This window comes from Aegilops tauschii, chromosome 3, assembly GCF_002575655.3.
Source record: "Aegilops tauschii subsp. strangulata cultivar AL8/78 chromosome 3, Aet v6.0, whole genome shotgun sequence".
NCBI classification, from domain to species: domain Eukaryota; kingdom Viridiplantae; phylum Streptophyta; class Magnoliopsida; order Poales; family Poaceae; genus Aegilops; species Aegilops tauschii.
Window position 1 is genome coordinate 622,410,390 of NC_053037.3, and position 6,440 is coordinate 622,416,829.

The 6,440-nt window shown below is 43.9% G+C and overlaps 1 long non-coding RNA gene across 4 annotated transcripts; it reads left to right on the forward strand.

The window, feature by feature from the left end:
• The first annotated feature begins 433 nt into the window (after window positions 1-433).
• Window positions 434-4,988, forward strand: LOC109747053 (uncharacterized). Of its 4 annotated transcripts, none has more exons than XR_005752970.3 (5): window positions 434-920; window positions 1,905-3,269; window positions 4,113-4,226; window positions 4,392-4,489; window positions 4,585-4,988. It is a non-coding gene; the product is annotated as an uncharacterized lncRNA (long non-coding RNA). The 4 variants fall into 4 exon arrangements; XR_006671312.2 differs by having other exon boundaries at window positions 448-920; window positions 3,122-3,269; XR_002228965.4 differs by having other exon boundaries at window positions 450-920; window positions 3,154-3,269.
• Window positions 4,989-6,440: the final 1,452 nt, after the last annotated feature.

Here is a 6,440-nt window from a genome sequence, read left to right on the forward strand (position 1 = left end):
AGACTAGAAAAGAGGTGGATCCGTGGGAGCTTATGACGAGGGTTGGAAGCGACGATGGAGTTGGGGAGTTTGTGATAGTGGAGGGTCACCTAAGATGCCCGGCTCCTTGACCCACAAGCACGCATGCAACCCAATGAAGGCGCCGGCGAACCCTTGTCGTAAAAATTCCCCTCTTGACAACATCGTCTATCCCGCCGATACATTTTGGGCCCACCAACTCCCCACGCAATATTCTAAGCCCAACCCGCTCTCTTGTTCGTTGGATATGAGCGAACGGTCAGGATTAATGAAAGAGGGGGTCGATCCGTGGGAGATGATGATCCACCAATGAGCATCTAGCAATCAATCCAGCCGTGGTTGCCGAAATAAAAATCCTATTTGGGGTGTCCCGCCCGCACACTCGGAAATTACTTCATTTCATTCATTCAAAGGAAATCGAAAATCCCAAACACCAAACCCCAAAACAGCCCACGCCACTTCACTTGTCTCTTAGTCTGAGCGCGCTCCTCCCCAAACCACCGCCGCCGCCGCCCTCTGCTCCTCCCCAATCGAATCCAGCCGCCGGCGACGGGCGACCTCCTCTCCCCCACCCCCATGCCCACCCCGGCGACCTTCCTCCCTCCCTCCTCGCGCGGGAAACCCTAGCCCCTTTCTTCCGCTGGTTGTTCCACCCATGGATATGGATGGGGCGACAGAGGTGGCCACCTGTTCCGGCCACGAACGCCGCCGGATCCGCACCCACCCACGGAGGTTCTTCACTAGCATCGCCATGGAGGTCCACCCCCTTCTCTTCTCTCAGCGGGGCAGGGGCGTCGCACATGGGGGAGCTCTCTGCTGCTGTTGCAGCGGGCCTCGACGACGGCGAGGAAGGGGTCGTCTTCTCTGACCCACGGCCTGCAGATTCTAGACCCCAACCGATGGTATGCCTCCTCTCCTTCCTCCCCCTTCCTCTCATGCTGTCCCGATTAGATTAGATTAGATTCGATTACATAAATTCCTGCAGTGTGATTAGATCCTGGTGTTCTTGTGATGCTTTCTCTGTCTGCTACGTACTACTCTAGTTTGTAGATGTGGATTGATGTTTCTTCAGACTTGAGTAACATTCCTCGCTTGAGAAGGAACAAGAATAACACATGGAGAGGAGAGGGATTCAGAGACGTTTTGTTTCTTCAGACTCGAGTAACATTCAGTTACAGCCGCGCCTTTTAATTCAACCCAAGAAAAAAGCTGTGTCTTTTAATGACCATCACTCCTCTAGGCACGCCGGCCCACTCACACACACACACAACTTGACACACACACCGGCACCATCCCTCATCTTCTCTCATGCTGTCCCAATTATATTAGATTACATTACATAAATTCCTGCAGTGTGATTAGATCCTGGTGTGCTTGTGATGCCTTCTCTGTGTGCCATGTACTAGTTTGTAGATGTGGATTGATGTTTCTTCAGACTTGAGTGTTGTTCTAGCTCGATTCCATTTTTCCTTCTACTATCTCTTTTCGATTTTAACACGTTCGAGAAGGTTCAGTATTTATGTGGTGTTGACACACCACTACCAGGGGCCTGACAAAACTGAACTTATCTCATTTACAATCATTTGATGTCTCTATCTTCATAAGTATTGATGAACCTTCAGATCCTGGTTTTGTCCCTATAATACTTCCTACATTTCTAGTTGCAGACCGGTGATTGAAATTCAGTTATGAGAAATGTACGATCTTCAATACTTTGGCATATTTAGATGTCTCTCCCTTCCATCTTGGCACCTATGCGAATAACTTATTCTGCTCTTGATACTTGGAACTGGACTTGTTTCCTAGCTGTGATCTTTGGCCTGCAGATATCTTGTCACAATAAAAAAGCATAATCTTTTTTTTTGTCTGTTGTATTGTAACAATAGTTTGGTGGATGCTTTGGAGGTTTGAAGACAAGGCTTTCCAGGAGGGATACATGCCTTTTGATGGCTACCTCAGGAGCGCTTCTTCCAGCGTGTCCTGCACACCATGGTCAACAGTGCGCAGCCGCATGTTCTATTTCTTCAGACTTGAGTAACACTCAGTTAGAGCTGCATCTATTAATTCGACTTGAAAATTTTTGTGTCTTTTAATGACCAGCACACCCCCAGGCACGCAGACCCACTCACACACACACAACTTGACACACACCGATGCCGTCGCTTAACAGTTTACGCCTCGTCCATATATGGCATGACACGTGTCATAGTTTGTTCCAGGAGCTTGTGATGGTAGTTGCTTCACTGTTTGTGCAATGAATCATCAAACTGTGAGAAATTCAGAGACTTTCTTTTTCTTCAGACTTGAGTAACATTCAGTTACAGCTGCGTCTTTTAATTCGACTCAAAAAAAATTGTCTTTTAATAACCAGCACACCTCCAGGCATGCAGGCCTGCTCACATACACACACACACACACACACCGGCGTCGTCCCTCACAGTTTAGATCTTGTCCATATATAGCATGAGACGTGACGTAGTTAGTTCCAGTAGCTTGTGGTGCCATTTGCTTCTAGTTTGTGCTTGTGACGCTCTCCTGGTTAATTCCAGCCGTGGTAGCTAGTTACTGCTGCTCCGACCTTGAACCTCTCTATGTTCGGTTTCGTGTTTGTTCTAGCTCGATTCTGTTTTTTTCTTCTACTCTCGCTTTCCGATTTTAATATGTTCGAGCAGATTCCAGTACTTATGTGGTGTTGACACGTCACTGGTAGAGGGGCCTGATAGAACCGAGCTTATCTCATTTTTGTCATTTACGTGCATTTGATGTCTGTATCTTCATAAGTATTGATGTACCTTCAGATAGGAAAACACATTCAGATCCTAGTTTTGGCCCTATAATACTACCTACATTTCTAGTTGCAGATTGGAAATTGAAATTCAGATATGAGAAATGTATGGGTCTTCAATTCTTGAATGTCACATATTTAGGTGTCTCTTCTTTCGGTCCAGCCAACTACGTGAATGAACTTATTCTGCTCTTGGAACTGGACTTGTTTCGTAGCTGTGATCTCTGGCTTGCAGATACCTTGTCACAATGAAAGTGCATTCAGATTTGTTTTGTATCTAGTCTTGACCATGTATATCTCTTGGCATCCCTGATGCAGGCCATGGGGCACCAAATTGACTTTTTTCACAGGTACTGCCTCATCGGATATACGGCGACTGTGGCACCAGGGGCCCCATGGAGGTGGCGCTGGAACCCTAGACGCTGCTGCTCTTTCCCGAGTCCCCTCCTCCACGTGCGGCTCGCAGGTGTTCCATCTTGCTGCGTGTCTGCTCTCTCTCTCTCTCTCTCTCTCTCTCTCTAATTTCAATATCACACCATCTTGCGTGCTACTGTGTGTGCAATACATGTTCTGCTTTGCCTTCTTTTCTCAGACCTTCCTCGATCAGTTAAGTTGCACTGGGGAAAAATACCTACATACTCCCATATTACCGGGTAGAGGCCAATGGGTGCCAAAAACTTACGTATACCTTCTGCTCTGTCATTTAAACTCATGTATTTGATGTCTCTATCTTCACAAGTCTTGCTGAACCTTCAGATAGGCAAAAACATTCAGTTTAGAGCTTGATATTTCGTTGCTACAATAATAATACCTACACTTCCACATCTCCAATTGCAGTCTGGAGATTCAAATTCTGATATGAAAAATATATGGGGTTCTCATTTCTTTTGGAATGTTACTACATATTCTTTTTACATGTTCCTCTGTCATAGGCTAATTTCAATCTCACATCATCCTCGGTGGTACTGTGTGGGTAGAACATGCTCTGCTTCATCTTCTATTTTCAGCCCTCCATCAATCAAGTTCGACCGGGAAAAAGCACACATACATAGATATCACTGGGTAGGGGTCTGACAAAATGTTACTTGTCTCAGTTTTGCCATTTAAACCCATTTGATGTCTTTAATCTTCATAAGTCTGCCTTGCTCAACCTTCAGATAGCCAAAAACATTCAGTTCAGAACCTGGTATTGTTTGTTGCAACAATAATAATACCTACAACACAGTTCTACATTTCTAATCACACTTTCAAGATTCATATTAAGATATGAAAAATATATGCTCTTGTTTGACTAGTTCATTGCCCGCAGGTCCGGATTACATGGCCGAGAAGCTTGGTGACTACAAGAGCGTCGCCCTGTAGCTCTGCAAGCATTCAAGCACCACCTTGGCCGGGCTGCGGGTGCCTATGATTTGAATCCCAGGTAGAACCAACTTTTGTTTGTCTCTAGTGTTGACCATCCATATATGTCTCTAGCAAGTGTGCTATTCGTTCCATTGGAAGTTAGGTTCCACCTTGTTCTATCTCTTGTCCGATGCTTACCAAATCTAAAGGCATACAAATACTGTTGCTTCATTCTCAACTTTAGGCTTGCACAATTCCTGAAATCATCAAAGGATTACCTACTGGCTTCGCAGATAATAGAAACATTTTTACCAGCGCCCCAACATGACTGGACCCTCTCCGGTATGGCTCGGTCTATCAAGTCTCCCATCCTCTGTCAGGCTAATTCCAGTTCCACATGATGTTGATATTGGCAGTGTGTGTGCTTTCCCTTTCAGACCTTGATGAGACGTTGGCCTCCAGCATCATCGGCCTTGAGGACTGGTGTTGATCAATTGGCTGTTTGGTGGTCCAGATTACATGATGAAGAAGCTCGTCATCGACAAAATCGTCAGCTTGTAGCTCCGCGTCCTCCTCTGCAAGCACTCAAACGCCACCATGGCCGGGCTACGGGTGCATATGATTTGAATCCCCGGTAAAGACCGGTTCTTTTGTTTGTCTCTAGTCTTGGCCATGTATATATGTCTCTTGCAAGTGTGCTATTCGTTCAATTGGAAGAAGGCTTCCAGCTTGTTCTATCTCTGGTCCGATGGTTACCAAAATTCAAGGCTTACAAATACTGTTGTTTTGTTCTGAACCTCAGGTTTGCACATTTTCTGATATCGTCAAAGTATTACTGAAAGTTCACACATCTAACTATAATTTTTCAACAGCCGTACCAGGATCCATTTTAGTTAGATTGGCATCTTGAAGATATATTTTTACATTGTTTATTCCTTCCATTGCCATGTAATCAACATGAATTAAGTCTATCATCTGACTAACTTGCCTAATAATAAGCATATTTGTTTCCTTACTTTCTCATTCCTTTTTTTGTGGCCTGGGAGTGGAGGTAGGGTGAGCTATGCATCTTAGGAATACAACCATAAGGGGGGGGGGGGGGGGGGGGGGGGGCTCATTCGTATGAAAAATAGTACTGAGTACTTCAAATACTATAAAGAAAGAAGAATAAATTCGTTCCTCAAAGAGACTTTATTTTCCCCTTTGTTTCTCAAACAGGCTGCATCTATTTACTTTGAAGTGTAATATCAATCAATGGCAACCGTTTTTGAATGCAGATTTCTAAATTTGTTCGTGACCCTGCCAGGATAGAGGGTTTGATCGCCATTGCCTATGCTCATCGAATCTCATAGTGTTCATGTTGTCTCAACATTTTTGATGTATGAGCATTTTGTGATTGATGATTAGTTGAACCCCACCGGCCTCTTTATTTATGCAGGAGCCCATGCATCTAGATCCGCCCTGCTCAGATATTTCCATCTCGAATAGCTTCTTCAAACCTCTAGATTGACTTCAGTATGACAGTTGATCCAGAGTAAAGACCATAAGACTTTGTACCCAATGTGTATGTGCAGTTCAATATTTTCTGACTGAATTCTCATGACCTTGTTTAGTATGCCTGGTGTGCGTCTTCTGTTGCTCCTAACCTCCAGTTATGTGATGCCGGAGTAGTCCGACCGATGCCATTCCACTTCGTGATTGGAACCATACACACCCTAAGAAACCCAAAACTCTTAATGAAGAATACAATAAATAGCGTACTGTCTTCATCAAATGACATATCTACCTATTACTATATTAATTATGCCATGTACAATGGTTATATTCTAGCTATGTGTGTCCAATGACAAGTAGTCGAAGTTCTGGCATTCCTATAATGATGCATTTTGCACTGCACTGGAAGGCAAAATCTTAGATAATGCATGATTCTTTTAGAAAATTTATTTTTAAAAATATTTTATCAGGCATAATATGATTTCTCATATCAAAAGGGCTATATTTACAAAACTGCTAATAAACTCAATACATTTCTATATTCCAAATAGCCAGTGAAAGCATTTAACAATTTTTGTATGTGGTACAACCAATAATTACAATAACCATTAGTCCATATGAATACTTGGGTGGGCGACAATTGTACTTGATTATCCGCTGATTCAATCTGCTGTACTTGATTATCCTCAAGTTTGACTGTCGCAATTGCTGTATGATTGATTGCCTGATGTTAACATGAGGCATTTATCATGTGCTGAAATTGCTCTTCCGTAAATGAGCAGGTTTCGCGGACATGTAC